This window comes from Acomys russatus, chromosome 5 (genome assembly GCF_903995435.1).
Source record: "Acomys russatus chromosome 5, mAcoRus1.1, whole genome shotgun sequence".
Classification (NCBI taxonomy): domain Eukaryota; kingdom Metazoa; phylum Chordata; class Mammalia; order Rodentia; family Muridae; genus Acomys; species Acomys russatus.
Genome location: NC_067141.1, coordinates 34,577,681 through 34,593,150, shown reverse-complemented (window position 1 = coordinate 34,593,150; position 15,470 = coordinate 34,577,681). Strand labels below are relative to the sequence as shown.

At 38.7% G+C, this 15,470-nt stretch overlaps 1 protein-coding gene across 4 annotated transcripts in view; it reads left to right on the top strand.

The window, feature by feature from the left end:
* The window catches only part of Tle4 (TLE family member 4, transcriptional corepressor), a 140,530-nt gene that overhangs the window by 105,165 nt on the left and 19,895 nt on the right, over nucleotides 1-15,470 (top strand). The gene's annotated exons all lie outside the window — the stretch shown is intronic.

Sequence of the window (15,470 nt, the reverse complement as noted above, 5' to 3'; positions counted from 1 at the left end):
ATTCTGTCAGTTCCCCCAAAGCAGAAAGACATAACAGCAGGACTGCAAATAGGAATGAGAAGGGCGGGACTTCTCCATCAACCTTGACCTAGCTTCTGCCATGACACTGAAACTGGTACATGTGTGTATGTGTGTGTTTAACAGTCTAGAAAGGTAGTTGCTGAGACATGTGACATATGTCACTCTTAGGAAAGATACATATATAAATGAAAACATTTTCCAGTTGTATTTCTTTGTTGTCAAGAACACATGCTTTATATCTGATTACCAAAGCCTTGAGCTTATTACAAATACAATGTTGACTCCTGTCAAGGCTTAAGTTGCATCCATCAAAAAGATGGCATACAGTTCTGATCCCTGATACCTGTGAATGTGACTTGGATGTAGGCTCTTGGTGGTCACACTGGAAGAGTGATGTGTATCTGTTAGTTTTGCTGCATTAATATAGCAATTTCTATATGGTGCTAGCTTTCAATAATAAACCATAAATGATAACATGTTGGAAGCTTCTAAGGTTGTGGCTTAGTTTTGAGCTAGGTTCAGGAACTGCACTGAACGTAGATATAGTGGTAAAAAGGTGAAGAAGTGTCAGGCCTCAAGTCGCTCACATTTCACTAAAGAGTGTGAGCGGTCCAATGAGGAATTCAGCGTCAGCTCAGCTTGCTGTTTAGACTGCATTCATTATTTCTCCTGAAGCAGTTGGTTCCTGCTGTAGGTGATGAAGTGAGCTTCCCTGTGGTCTTTCTGTCTCCATGGACTGGGTACTGTTGCCACAGACAGTTGTCAATGCCATTGGTACTTACTGAGTTGTGCAGTGTGCATCCTGGACAGTTATCTGTGGCTGGCTTGTGAATGCCAGTGCTTCTCCCTTCCCTCCTGTCACTTAAAAAAATAAAATAAACGAATAAATCTTGGAAGAGGAAATTCTCAGAGCTTTACTGTCATTCTTTCTCCTTCTCTGCTCCCTCTCTTTTGTTAGCATTGTCATATCTTTTGCATCTTCAGTACTTACAGAAAGTACAAGCTTCCATTTCATGTTTATTAAGAGGTCTTGGCTTAAGATAGTCTTATAAACAAATCTTTATTCACGCTCCTGTAAGTCACCATAGTGAAATGTTTGGATTACAAAACCCAAAAAGGTATGACTTATTGGGGGTTGGGGATGGGGTGCAATTGAGAGGAAGAAACGGATTAGCAGAAGAATGGATAGAATGGGATAAAGGAGGATCAATATGATCAAAAGTTTTACACATATATCAGAGTGGCCCAGCAAAACTAATCTGTTACAACTAGTATATGCTAATTAAAATGTTTTCCTTTTTAAATTTATTTGCTTATTTACCTACCTATTTTATTTATTTATTGGTTCTTTGAGACAGAGTTTCCTTGTGTAGACTTGGCTATAAAACTACTTTTCCTAAAAAATATTTTTGCTTCCATCACATTCCCTCAGCCTTCCACCCCTGCCCCCAATCTCATCTCTGTCCCCTTTTCTTGATACTTTGCTGCTAAATACTTGTTTTGTTTGTTTGTTTTTGTTTTGTTTTTTACATAGTAGCTAAGCATCTTTTCCTTTCACTTTAATAATATAATCAAATCCTTAAAAATTAAAGAATTGTTTTCTGTTATCAACTACTTTTAGTAATACATGACTTGTATTATTTCTGGAATTTGGGTTTCCTTCTATATAAAATGAGGTGTGTGTGTGTGTGTGTGTGTGTGTGTAAGTGAGCTGGGGAATGGGGGCGTCTCAGTAAGTTGCTCAAGCTGGCCTTAAACTTGATGTCTGGCCTGGACCACACTCTAAGCCACAAACTAGACGGTTTCTCAGATAAAGATGGGACCTGCCTTATCCCAGTTAGTGGAGCACATTGGGACTAATGAGCCTAATCAGTTCTCCTTATATTCTAGTATCTCCCTCACTTTCCATTGACTATCAAAGGAAGGGTCAAGAACAATGTGCATTTGGGCTTGGGATCTTTTGCTTACCGTTCTTGTTTTATAACTTGTCTGATTGTTTACCCCCTTCTGGTGTTGATATTTTGAAGCTAAAACTAAACTTGCTACTTAAAATAATGCATAATTAGACTCCACCTTCCAGTGCATCCTTCTCATGGCAGTTAGGTGTATATTTTCCACGTTCTTTTATCCCACAGCAGTGGTGACTTACAGCCATCCATGTAACTGTTATGGGATGTTTCAGTCCTTTTGCTCAATGTGACATTTGAGGAACTTAATTAAATTACATTAAATGATGTTCTATGCTGAAGAACAGTTGAACTGTAGTGTGGATAGTATCTTTGATTATTTTGAAAAAGATGTCCTCTATAGTTTGATCTTGTAAGCAGAAGTTATTAGCCCTTCTAAGATAATGCATTTTACAGAGTTAAGTTTTTATTACTGTTTAGTTGGACTGATGTCAACACTGAACACCAGGACTTTGATCTTTTATACGGCATTCTTCCCCACTAATTAATTTCATTAGTATAGTGGAGAAGAATACCATATAAAACATCAAAGTTTTGATGTTTAGTCACAGTTTTATAGTCTTAACACTCTTTGATTGCCAAACACATTCCACTTAGTTGAGGGAAGGTCAGGGCTTCTATTTCCCCTCTCTGATCTTCAAAACATTTCCAGATTATTTTCTGGTTAGCAGTTGGTACTTGAGTCTAAATGTTAATCTATACAAGCTAAAGTGGCATGTGGAAGACAAAAATAATCTTCCTACAAGCTATAATCATTGAGAGCCTCAGTTTTGACAAAAGGCAGTTGTGAATTCTTTTGATTAATAAAGGGAAAGAAGTGTAACTCATACAATAATGGGTTTTATTGCCTTGTTTTCTGTTGTCTTAAAATACTCAAGGCTAGGTGTTTTGTTTTTGTTTTTGAGACACAGTTTCTCTATGTAACAGCCCTGGCTGTCCTGCAACTCACTCTGTAAAGCAGACTGGCCTTGAACTCACAGAGATCTGCCTGCCTCTGCCTCCTGAGTGCTGGGATTAAAAGACATGCACCACCAGGGTTCACCAGGCCTTTTTATTTTAAAGAGAAGAGAATTTGCTTGACTCACAGTTTTAGAGGCTAAGATATCATAATGGGCTATAGTTCTTTGTTTTCTGTTCTTGTCACAAAATACCTGAGGCTATGTTTTTAAAAAGAAAAAATTTCATTAGCTCACAGTTTTAGAAGGTGACTGTCTGAAATGGAGTGGGTCCGTTTGTTATCCTCTGGTGAGAGCCTTGTATGACAGGATAGTTGTATGAACATATGGAAAACTAGAAGGATTTAAGGGCTGCACAAAATATAGTAATCTCTTTTAAGGGTAGCCCTCTCTCTGTCGCCTTCTTACCTTATGCTAAGCCTCATCTCCTGATGTTCCCACCACCTTTCAACATAACTCGTGGCCAAAGAACAAGGATAGAGTCAGTTCATCTCTGGATCACTGTGAACTTCTGTTCTTCTGAACTCTCCAGTATTGTCAAGTTAGAGGCACTTCATTTTTCTGTGTAAGCATGTCTTTTAGCCTTTCAGCTAGGGAATCCTGCATTTACCTTGAGTGTGAGTAAGAGATCAGCAAAATTGATTGTCAGAGTTCCTGAGTGACCAGTATTTAAGCAACAAGCAACTCCTCCTCCTAGGTCATTCCAGTCCAGTATGGCTGTCTTCCTTCCTTCCTTCCTTCCTTCCTTCCTTCCTTCCTTCCTTCTTTCCTTCCTTCCTTCCTTTCTTCCTTCCTCCCCCACCCCCAACAAGAGTTTACAATAGCAGTAATGTAATTTGGAGCAATTATTGTAATTGACTTTGATGATGAGTTGGCTTTTATTACAGTTTGCTTAAATTCTGAAGATGACCAATTATCTCATAATGCCCACTTTGTTGAGATTATTGTTTTAATTATCACATTCAAAATATATCTCTTTGCCAGCATTGTAGAGTCACACAATGTAATAGAAACATTACATTCAGGCGATCAGAAATGGGTTAAGAATAACTCACTGTATCCCAGGACAGGGTTGTGGTTGAAGCTTTTCTTCCTTACAGCTCTGAACTATGATTTTGGAATTTGCAATTTCTTATCTGTTGTTCATTATGGCACAAGTGGCTGCAGGGTGAGAAAGTCTAGGATCTCCCTGAGCTAATTGTGTTCTTGCAGAGGTCCCAAAGATGATCTCGTGCCAATGGTTATGCAGTTCCAGTTGATTAGGCATTCTAATTGATAGCAATCAGCAGTGGCTGCCATTAGCCGACTCTGCCTTAGGTCAGAGGTTGTCAACTGTGGAATCACCCAGGAGCTTTATAAATATAATTGCTCTGGTATAGGGCCAGGTGCTCCTTCCCACCTCTCTTTCGTCTCCCTCCCTCCGTCCCTCCCGCCTTCCTTATGTGTAGCAGTAGCTAAGAGCCACTACAGAGACCTCAGGTTGCCTATTCCTTACTGGTGTGCCTTATTGATCCTAAACAAAAGAACACCTTTCCCCTCTCGTTCTAGTCCTCTAAGTCTTGGCCCAGCTGATTTGTATGCCTAGAGAGCTTTATTCCAGGGCTGAGTACTAGGATTACTCCCATGACTAGATATGCCTTACCCATAGAAAGTCTAACCTTATTCCTTCAGAAACATGAGAACTCTGTTTCTTACTGTTGTACTGTGCTCTTAGCATCATTTTTCTATTAACTAAATAAATACATCCTTCTATTCTGTTTTTTAATGGTGGTGGTGTGTGTATGTGTGTTAGTGTACATGTGTACATGCAAGATCAGTATTTATATTTTAGCTTCTTTATCTTTATCTTCTTTATCAGTGTAGTCGTCAACCATTTGGCTGATTTTTTTTTTTTTCATACTTCTCTGATAAATGTAAAGACACTATTTGTCACATGCCTTATTTGATCCCATAGCCCTGTGAGGCTAGGAGTATTCTCGTGAAGTATATAAAGACTCTTTCTCTAGTTAAGGTGTATGAAGCTGGCATTATTGACCAACCTGTTTCCCATTCTGTGAATACATACATCCTTTTCTAAAGGGAGCCATATAGCTACAACTCTGACAACTTTCTCTGATCCATCCTCTTCTCATCATGCTTGCCCTGTGATTCAGCTCTGGATAACTAACTGGTAGTTGCTGACAGGTTCCTGCTTCAAGCCACCAAGATCATCTTTTATGATCTCATTCAGAACTTTGCTATTTTAATTTACCATACTTAACACGCATTTATAATTGGATGTTTATTGAGCTTTCTATATTCTTACTCTAGTTTAACTGAGAAAGGGACAGATGAAAATGATTACGAATTTAAATATTTTCCAAGATTTTAAACTCATTTTTAAAACATGAGTATCTTCACTGCCTATCAGTCACATGTAGAGTAACACACAGGCCCCACCACTCTCCTTTTCATACTGTCCTCTAAGGCATTCCGCATTCTGCCGTCCATGTGTTCCAGTTCTGTCCTCAGATGAACCTCCTTTTATAGCACAGAATGTCTGAGTTTTTAATTTATTTTATTAATAACTTAGGTTATGTCCCATAATTAAGGTCTTTTGCCTGTTGTTGTGTTGTTGTTGTTGTTGTTGTTGTTGGCCTGGGCCCAGCAGAGTGCCTGGCACAGAACAGGGCTCCATAGCAACCCATAGGCTTCACTAGTCATAATTAGCAACGGTAGCACAGCTGCCTCTCACCTACCATTGTACTTGATTTCTTGTCGGAGTCATTTGTCAAGTTGCAGGAAGCTGGAGGTGCAGGGGGTTAGGACACATGCCTGTTGCTGTGAGCCAGGGTTGTTCTAGAGGCACATTTAACTTAAATTCTCCAGACAGGGAAAAGGCAGAACTTCTGTAGGAAGCACTAAGCTAAGTGTGCAGCTAGAGGTACAGAGAGCATGCCTCTGATTACATCTGGGAAAGGAAGTAAAGAGGTGCTTTACTGTCATTTTATATTTCACAGCAGGTCTCTTGGTTTCCAGCTGGTCTCTTGGCCAGGGCTTAGGGTGTGCCTTTTAGGGCAAGATCCGGAGGTAAGCAGAGAAGGAAGGACAGCATACCTGCCTCTTCATGTAGTTATCTCAAGTAATTGCCGTTGGCTGCCTTAGTTCATGTGTAAACTGGACAGTAAACAATAGAAGATAGAACTGTATCGCTCACAGACTCAGAAGTCATGGCCAAGGTACCTTCATTAAGAGTCTATCTATATACTAAGGGCCATTTTCCTGAGTCATAAACAGCACCTGGCTGTGTTACTCATACGAGGAGAGCAAAGGCTTCCTCTAGCTGTCTGTTATCACTCATTCAACTCTTCAGGCTCCGCTCTTGACTTAATCCCCTTTCACAGGCCCTACTTCCAAGTACAAACACATTGTAGTTTAGGTGTCAAACACAGGAATCATATTGGAATATAGACATGTAGACTAACTAAGCAATCTTTGTACGGAGCAGACCCTATCTATCTCTTTTGGGCAGCTTTGAAAGTGGGAGCCTAGAAGGGTTGCCTGACCCTGAGTCACATGCTAAAGACTGAAACAAGAAGTCAAACAATACAGCATATGCTTATTCCATTCTTTGCTTTTTATCCCTTAAGATTATGTGCCATACAAAGGCGGTGCCTTGCTCACCTTCACTTCCCAAGTATCTGCATGTTGCCAACATTCAGCTCAAGGTGTAGCCAACATTTCAGTACGTGCTTGCTTGATCCAATCTTTTCCCATTACCAGCTAGGACTGAAGCTCTGCACTGAATCCCTTTGTCCCCATGCTCTAACAACTAATGGTCTCGCCACGCCACTGTCTTGTTCCAGTGGACAGAAGTCAGGGAGTACCTGTTTTGGACAAATGTATGTGATGGAACATTTGATTAGTTTTTTGTTCTTGGAGACATTCTTAAATGCCCTAGACTGGAATTTTCTGAAACAGATCACTGCTCCTGAAGTACTAAAAGCCACATGCCAGATCAAAGGCCATTGGCCCTATTAGCAGAAGGCTGCCTTGTGATGGGATGCTTATACACATGTGCATACATGCAAAGAGAAACTAGAGCACAGAAGAATACTTATATTCATTCATTTGCTTAGCAAACACAGCATTGTCCTTGCATTACAAAGTGAAAGGTGTCCATTGAGCCATTTTAGTCTTTAATATCAAAAGTGTGTCCCTGGCCTAGTGTTCTTTCTATTTAGTAAAATGGTGATTTATCAAATAGTATTCATTTTATTTCTACATATTGCAAGAGTATTTTCTTCTAGTCCATTCTCAGCATGCTGGTACCACTGCACCATTTAGCTTGATGCTAAATTGCAGTTAGTTCCATTCAGTTTTGTTTACTGAATAGACCTGTAGTGATTAAATGTCATAGGGTACACCAAGTATACAAAAGTAATTAACCCGGAAAGGACATGCTAGGATAAAGGTCAACAGCCTCTTTAACCCATAGTGCCAACAGCAAGACTAAGTATTGACAGAGGTGTTTCTGGTAGAGCTGGAGAAGGGCGGGGGGGGGGGGGTGGGGGGGGGGGGTGAAAAAATGGAGAGGAAGAGGCTAGGGCAGTATCTCACCTGTCTGCTGTGGCAAGAAAATGGGGTACTAAGATTTTTCTCATCAGATTGTAATTTAGCTCTCTACTTGAGGTTTGGGAAGAGGGTGAGACAGTAAGCTGAAGTTTGACTTGGCCTGACAGCTTTTTACCACTGGTTGGTGCCAAGCTCTTTCTTCATTTAACCACAGTGATTGTTTTAGAAATAAAATTAAAATATATAATTACATCACTTTCTTTCTTCCCTTTTCTTTCTCCTCCCAAATCACTTTCTTCCAGTTCCTTCTGAGCACCCATACCCCAGTTCTTAAAAAACAGCCTCCTCTTCCCTGTTTGTTGTTGTTACATATATGTATACATGCACAGCTATAAATACAGCCACCCGAGACGGTTTCTGTTATTTGTGTGAAAATGGTTACCAGAGTAGTGATTCAGGCTTGGTGAATCTGCCTTTTTCTCGGTCAAACCCTGCACAACAGATCTAGCTGTTATAGAAAGGTATTGCTTCAAATAATTTCTCTTCAAACCTTTGCGCAAGCATGTACACACACACAGATAAATATTTGTATCTCAATTGCTTTCTTCCCTCCATATTGGAGCCACCAGCAATCGCAGCTAATATTAATGCATTTTACTGTTTTACATACTAAAATTTTATATAGAACAGTGGGTAGTCTATAACTTAAAAATCAACCAATAGAAAGGTTTTTCTCATAAGTATTACATCTTTCTGTCTTACAGATAGCCTTTTCTTTCTTTTGTATGTGATGACTTAGCTGCCCGGGGAAAAATACAGAGGATTTTTTTTTTTTTTTTTTCTTTCAGGTGTGAGCATTAGGAACAAATCCCTAGGGATTGTTATTTTCTAAATGACTGCCACAGTAAAACTACTGGTGGCTGTATTTTTCCTGTAGTGTGTCTCAGACCTGATTCCTTGAGATCTCACCTTTCACTAGTCAGTCTTGAGTAAAAAGGTGGTTCTTCCTAGTCACAGACAGCTGCTAAACACAGAATTATCAACAGGGATGAAGATAACTGGTTGAAAATGGCCCCTTTTCTGCCAGGAGTTTCTCTTTTAGTAATAATGAGCAGCACTCATCACATATGCAGCCAGAGGCAAGCCTTGCCCAGACTTTACAACCTAGATTGAGGACAACCCCCAGGAAGGTGTTATTCAATTTCTGAAAGAGTCATTCAAACCCTCACTCCTAGCCACCCCTACCCCAAAAAGGGTTGAGAACTGCTACACTAGAGTGAAAAGAACTGGGTGTGTGCTCTAAGGAAGAAACTTCCATGTGAAATCAGGGAAAGTGGGCAGGGTCTGTTCATCTGTACTATCATGTGCTGGGGACATGAGGTGTTAGTGGGTGTTTGATTCTCTGTGGCTTTGAGAACTTGGATTTACATTACCAAATACGATAGCCACACATATCTTTCAAGCAACATAAATATGGCTGATCCAAAATAAGATGAATTGTAAATATAAACTGCCAACCACCCGTTGAAAATTTAGTATTAAAAAAGAGAGATTGTAAAATCTCAAAACATTTTATATTGCTTATATATTGATACGGTATTTTTATGTCTGGGATTATGTGTTAATTGAAATTAGTTTTATGTTTTCTTTTACATGTAATACTGTGGCTACTATAAAAATATATATGTGGCTATTTTATATTTATATTGACAAATTTTATTGTGAAAAGCAGCTCACTTTTTGTTGAAAATTTAGTCAGCTGCAATTATTGAAAACTAGCCGTTCTGTCCCAACATGAAGACGAGAGGTTCAGATTAACAACCATTAGTAGGCAATTTCTCTTTATTATTGGTTGACTTATTTCCTACTGTGTTCTTGCAAAAATGCTACCAGATATAGTATAGGACATTTTCATGCATAACACAGAAGAATATATATGAGGTTCTGTGGAGTTAACACTCTTGGAAGAAAAGTATGTTTGACCATTCTAATGGATTAAAGTAGTTAACTGCAGAAGTGGTAACATGGAAAGACAAGGTAAGGATCCAATACATTAAGGTATGGCTTGCCAAAGCTTAGTGGTCACTCATTACCCTACTTTAATTTTTTTCAAGGCAGCTGTTGGAATTATATTGATATTTACACACACACACACACACACACACACACACACACACGAATACAGCACAAGACTTAAACCAATTCACCTTACCAGAAAATTCAGAGAAGAAATTCTGTGACTTTGGTTATTAGAACACTCAAATTTACATACCCCATTGGAAGGGAATTAGCAGCATAACACGACAGTTAGGTCAGAACATTATGTAGCCTGTATCTTATGTATTTTTTCTTCCAGAAAAAAATGGCCAATATGTGTAATTCTAAGAGTCCACATACAAACATTTTTAGTTGCTTGTTGATGAAGTCAGGGAATTTTTTTCCTAAGACAAGATTTCTCTGTGTAGCCTCGCCTGTCCTGGACTCACTTTGTAGACCCAGCTGGCCTCAAACTCACATCTATCCTCCCGCCTCTGCCTCCTGAGTGCTGGGATCTTAAACTTTGCAAACCTGATAGCCATTGAATTGAAGGGCACCTAATGGACTGTATGATTAAACAGTTGTATGAAATATAATAAGAAGTTCTATGCCCTTGACAAATATTTAGTACAGTTTCTGTTAAAATTGTGATAGCCAGGGTGAAGTACTCAGACTCACTCGCGCTCTCTCTCTCTCTCTCTCTCTCTCTCTCTCTCTCTCTCTCTCTCTCTCTCTCTCTCACACACACACACACACACACACACACACACACGCACACGCCTGCACCATTGCTTCCTCATGTGACCCATTAGACCACATGCAGAGTAGTCAAGTAAGGGAAGCTAAGTCACTTGTATAAGAATCAAGCCCATATCTTTGGCATCAGAATATCATGCTCTTGCAGATGAACTTGCCAGAAAAAGTGAATGTATTTAATGAAGTTTCTGGTGCAAAGACAACAGCTTTATTCCAGGAAGAGGAAATAACAGTCAAGAAACCTCAAGAGGATGTTAAGATAATGTTCTAATTTAAAATCAATTGTATTGATACCTTATAAATTATTAGGCATTTTATCCTGACCAAGTAATGCATAGTACCAAGACCACAGAAACAAGGCATGAGTGACTCCATATCAAAGCACCGTTTTTCTATTCCATGAAGGAAAAAATAAACATATGCCTTTTGTATTATAAATTCTTTGACTTCTAATGGAAGGACAAGCTGTGGAATTCATTTATCTTTTTATTTGTTCATTTAAGAGTATACTCAGTAAATCCTTGTTGAGTGAGTCCAAAGGTGAGTGAAGATTGTACTGTAGTTTCCACCACTGCCAAAGAGGATTGGATCTTCATACAGGCTAAGTACTGTGTTTACAATATGAACTCTTCAGTTCTTACAGAGGTCTTAGAGTAATGCCCCCACCCCAGTCCTATGCGCTCTAAAATGAAAACTTCAAGAATGTTAGTAACTTTTCCCAGGTAATAACAGAAATTATACAGGCTGATCTTGAATCCAAGTCTATCTGACTTTGTTTACACTGAAAACTGGAGATTCTGACTCAAAAACATATCTTACTGGTAGTCTCTCTGGTTTGGTGTTATTTTAATTATATGCAACAGTTTGTCTTGACCCACGTTTTTTCTTACCAGAAGAGAAGTAGAAAGACAACAATTTTTTAAAAAATGGTTTTTAAGAGTATGTCCTTCATGAAGTATTTCAGAGATAAAACATTGTAGTAACAGTGGGCTTTATTATATGGAGATTATGTTATGCATTCTTTTAACTATGGCAGCTACTCAGAAAGTTACAGTCATTTTGGAAGTGAATTTTGATTTATGTGAATTTGTAAAAGCAAATTCTGTGAGATTGTCTGCAGTGCGTATTTTATGACATCCTTAATCAAGCAGGTTGTTTAAATAAAAGTCTTGGTGTAATAAGCAATAAACCAACACCAGTGACTCATTCAGAGCTTTGCCGCAGTTAACAGCAGTGTGCTCTGATTTTTAGATAATTTACATAAATCTGCATGTGATATGAGTTGGTGTGTGAGACTTGGTGTATTTTGACCAAATGATTTTCATTTTTAAGGTATTATGTTTTTCACAACTGAAGATTTTCTTCATTTATTCTGTGAATGAGAATATGAGTATTTTGCTAGTATTCAATAAAAATTTCAAGCAGATGCTCCTGGGATATGGTACCATGTTATTTTGGTGTACATAAATTTATTAGGGCTGTTGCCTTTATCTCAAAACTTCCTGGAAGTATTTGTAGAATGTGCAGTGCTTCATTGTTGAGATACAGCAAACCATGGCTTTTTTGAATGCAGGGGCTGGAGGAGATGGCTCAGTAGTTAAGAGCACTTACTGCTCTTGCAAAAAACTTAGGACAGCCCCCAGCACCCCTGTGATAGCTTTCCATCATTCCTAAGTCTAGTTCTAGAGCTTGCATACATACCCTCCAGCAAAACATTCATGTTTGTAAAATAAAAATGAATCCTTTTTTAAAAAGTATATCACCATTGTTTGTTTTGGTGTGGGTATCAATCTTCAGCTTGTCTAAGAGATTGCAGAAGAAATGCTGATTCAGGCTTTTGTTGTAGCATCAGTAAAGGATCTGTGGGTGTCTGTCTTGACCTTCGTCCTCTGGCTTCTCTAACATAATCTTAGCATGATCCACTCATACTAAGGTTGAGAGTTCTGGAAGTACACTTCAATTAGAGTAACAGTGTGTAATTTGTCGTCCAAATGATTATTGTTAAGAATAAAAGAAGCCTGAGAAACAAAGCAAACTCTAATCAGATTTTCATGGTGCCCTTGCCACTTCATTATCCCTGTTTACCTGTCTAAAAACTGACTTAATATTTTATACCTAGTAGATATGAAGGCAATACCAATGGCCAGTGAGTTTTAGGAATTTTTTTCCACATTCATTCATTCATTCGTTTGTTCATTATCTGTCTGTCTGTTTGACGGTGGGGTTTGCAAAGTTGCCATGAAAAATACATGAAGGTCAGAGGACAACTTGGAGGAGTCCCGGCTCATCGTCTACTAAGTGGATACCAGACATCAAACTCAGGTTATCAGGTTTCGAGGCAAGCACCTTTACCTACTGAACTATCTTGCCAGCAAAAATTTTTATTTCTTTATCTTGGATGAACATTCAAATTTTAGCGTATTCTTTCTGCTTGTAATCTGTAAGTGGGCAGGGATGTCTAAGAGTAGCACATTTATGAATGGGAAGGAGAATTAGTTTGGTAGACATTTAAAATCAAAATAGAAAATCCCATGTGAATATGGTATTTATCATCCTTTCAGTGCAATGTAGAATCAAAACTTTCTAGTTGTCGAAAGGTGTGTTTTGGTAAACATCATACCTGGGGCTACAAAGCTGTTAAATGGAAGACTCCATACTGTCTGATTCCAGAAAAGTGCTCTTGCCTGCTATCACAGTATCCCTGTTATTAAAATTAGCTAATTATCTTAATATGGCCTACTTTGGAGAGTACTTTATAGAACTTTTTCCCATGGGTGGCCATCTTTGATCTGGAGGTAGACAGGTGTGGGCCACTCATTTCAAGTTGCTGGAGGTGTTAGTTCTATAGCTGACTTGGCCAACAGCCTCAGTAAGATCTAAGATGGATTTCAAAATAAGATCTGGAAGATTTCCTTTTAGGAAATGCCTGTTTTATAATACTAGGGCTATCTGTATGTTTATGTCGCCAGTTCATTTGGGGTTTTCATAAGAAACTTAAGCTTGTACATTCTTCTCTTGGATTTTCTTTGTGCCAACTCCCCCTTCCTGGTCAAAATGGATGTTTTATTTTTAAATGCAAAGCTTTATAAAACATTAACATTCAGGGTATTTTTTTACTTCTAAATTGATCACTGCTTCTATGATTACCCATATATATTTGCTTATATGTATGACAAAACTGTAACGAAAATATTTTTCTGGATGAGTCTAAATGTTTGCATTTATACACTGGTATGATTGAGTTCCAGTAAGTGCTTTAGGTAATGAGCTGTGAAAAATAACCAACCTAACTATGCTCTTAAAGTAATCAAAGAGATATGAAAATAAACTTTTCTAGTGTCTTTATCGTCATTTAATTCTTCCCACTCCCATTCTCTGGAGACCAAGTGCCCATCCAATAGCAGAGTGCCAGCATGCTAGGTTGTGCGATGAGAACTTATGCCAAGTCAGTTTGACCTCAGAGCTGTTACATTACTAGGATATCACTGGTCACCTCAGTACTCATTGTGCGGTTTAACCTTTAAATGTTAGTGACAATTTACTACTTTGTCATTTTACTAGCAAAATCTACAATAAAATGGCAAGGGCCTGAAGAGATGGATTGCTCAGTGGAGTTCAGCTCCCCCAAACCCACATATAAATGAAGATGGGCATGATGGGTGGCCCCTCTGTAATCTCAGCACTAAGGAGGAAGACACCCTGTTTATAGAGCAAGCTGCCTAGCTAGACTAGCACAGATAGTAGGCTCTGAATTCAGTAAAAGACACTGCCTCAATAAACTGGGAAGATAGCAAGGGAAACACCTAGCATTAAACAGTGTGCTGTGTGCGCACACACATGCAAACTTACATACAAATACGCAAGCATACCACACACATACACACAAAAGGAAGGAAGGAAGGAAGGAAGAAAGAAAGCTGCCCATACAGTGAGAGACAGCACCTTAAGAAAAAAGAAACCATTTGATTTTACCCTGTATCCCAGGAAATAAAAAGGCAGTATTAACTTTTAGCATTAATTTTTGAAAATACGTTCTATTGTTTAGAAATTGTTTTGTTTCCTCTTTTGAAAAAAGTGGAAATGACTGGGAGTGTCAGAAGGCTCAACATTAAACACACACACATACACACACACCACACACACACACATACACACAACACACATACACATACACACACACACATACACACACACACATACACAGCTATTACCACATTAGTAGGAGAAAGCATCTTATTGGTAAAGGAACAAGATTAAGAGAAACGTTGCTTTTATAGTTGCAAGGCACCCCCAGCACATTTTATTTTACTCAAATGATTTCCTGTGAAATTTATCCAGTGACCTTCTATAATGTGTCTCATGTGGTTTTTAAAATAATTTGTTCTTTGGCAATTTTATATATTTTGTTGAATGTTTGAGTAGGAACTAGTGCATACATATGGTTTATGAATATTCATCTGAAACCTACATTGGGCTGCCCAGAGCAAGGGTGGGCTTAGCGATCGGAACTGTGTCACTCACTAGTCCTTATTACTCTTCCACTAAACACAACCCCACAGAGCATCCTTAGAAATTTAGGTGTGCCATACACCATGACTCATCAGAAACAAAATGAAATGTAGAGCCAGAAGTTCTGGCTATTATATGGCCTCTAGTAGTTTGAAGGTACTGGCCAAGTTTCTATATCTGTAAAGGCTAATTATTAATCACCAGACTTTGATAAGGAGAAAGGATTGACTGAATTAGTTTCTGTGAGATAAGTAAAGTTCTAAATAAGGAGAGCTTTGCTGAATAGTTTTCTGAATTGAATTTTACATTTTAGGCAAAATAATATTTTTATGGTGATTCTTTGTTCTTCTCAGAACTTTTTCCTTGGATATTTCATTTCCAGGTTGTTTTTTTCCCCTGCTTCCCAAAATAAGCCTGCTCTTACCTAGCTGCTGCATTTACTTCACCCTTAGAAATCTGTCTTGTCCTTCTAAAGGAAATGGCTACTTTGGACAAATCCTCTTCAATAAGACAGTTCAAGTCTGGGCATGCTCCCTTTCAGACCTCACATTCATTTGAACTTTCTCTTTGGTCAGTCTGTAACCGACACTGGCTGGTTTGGTTGGTCTGTTGTTTGGTGTTGGTGAGTGTGTGTGGTGAATGTGGTGGGGTGTACATGGAGGTTAGTGAA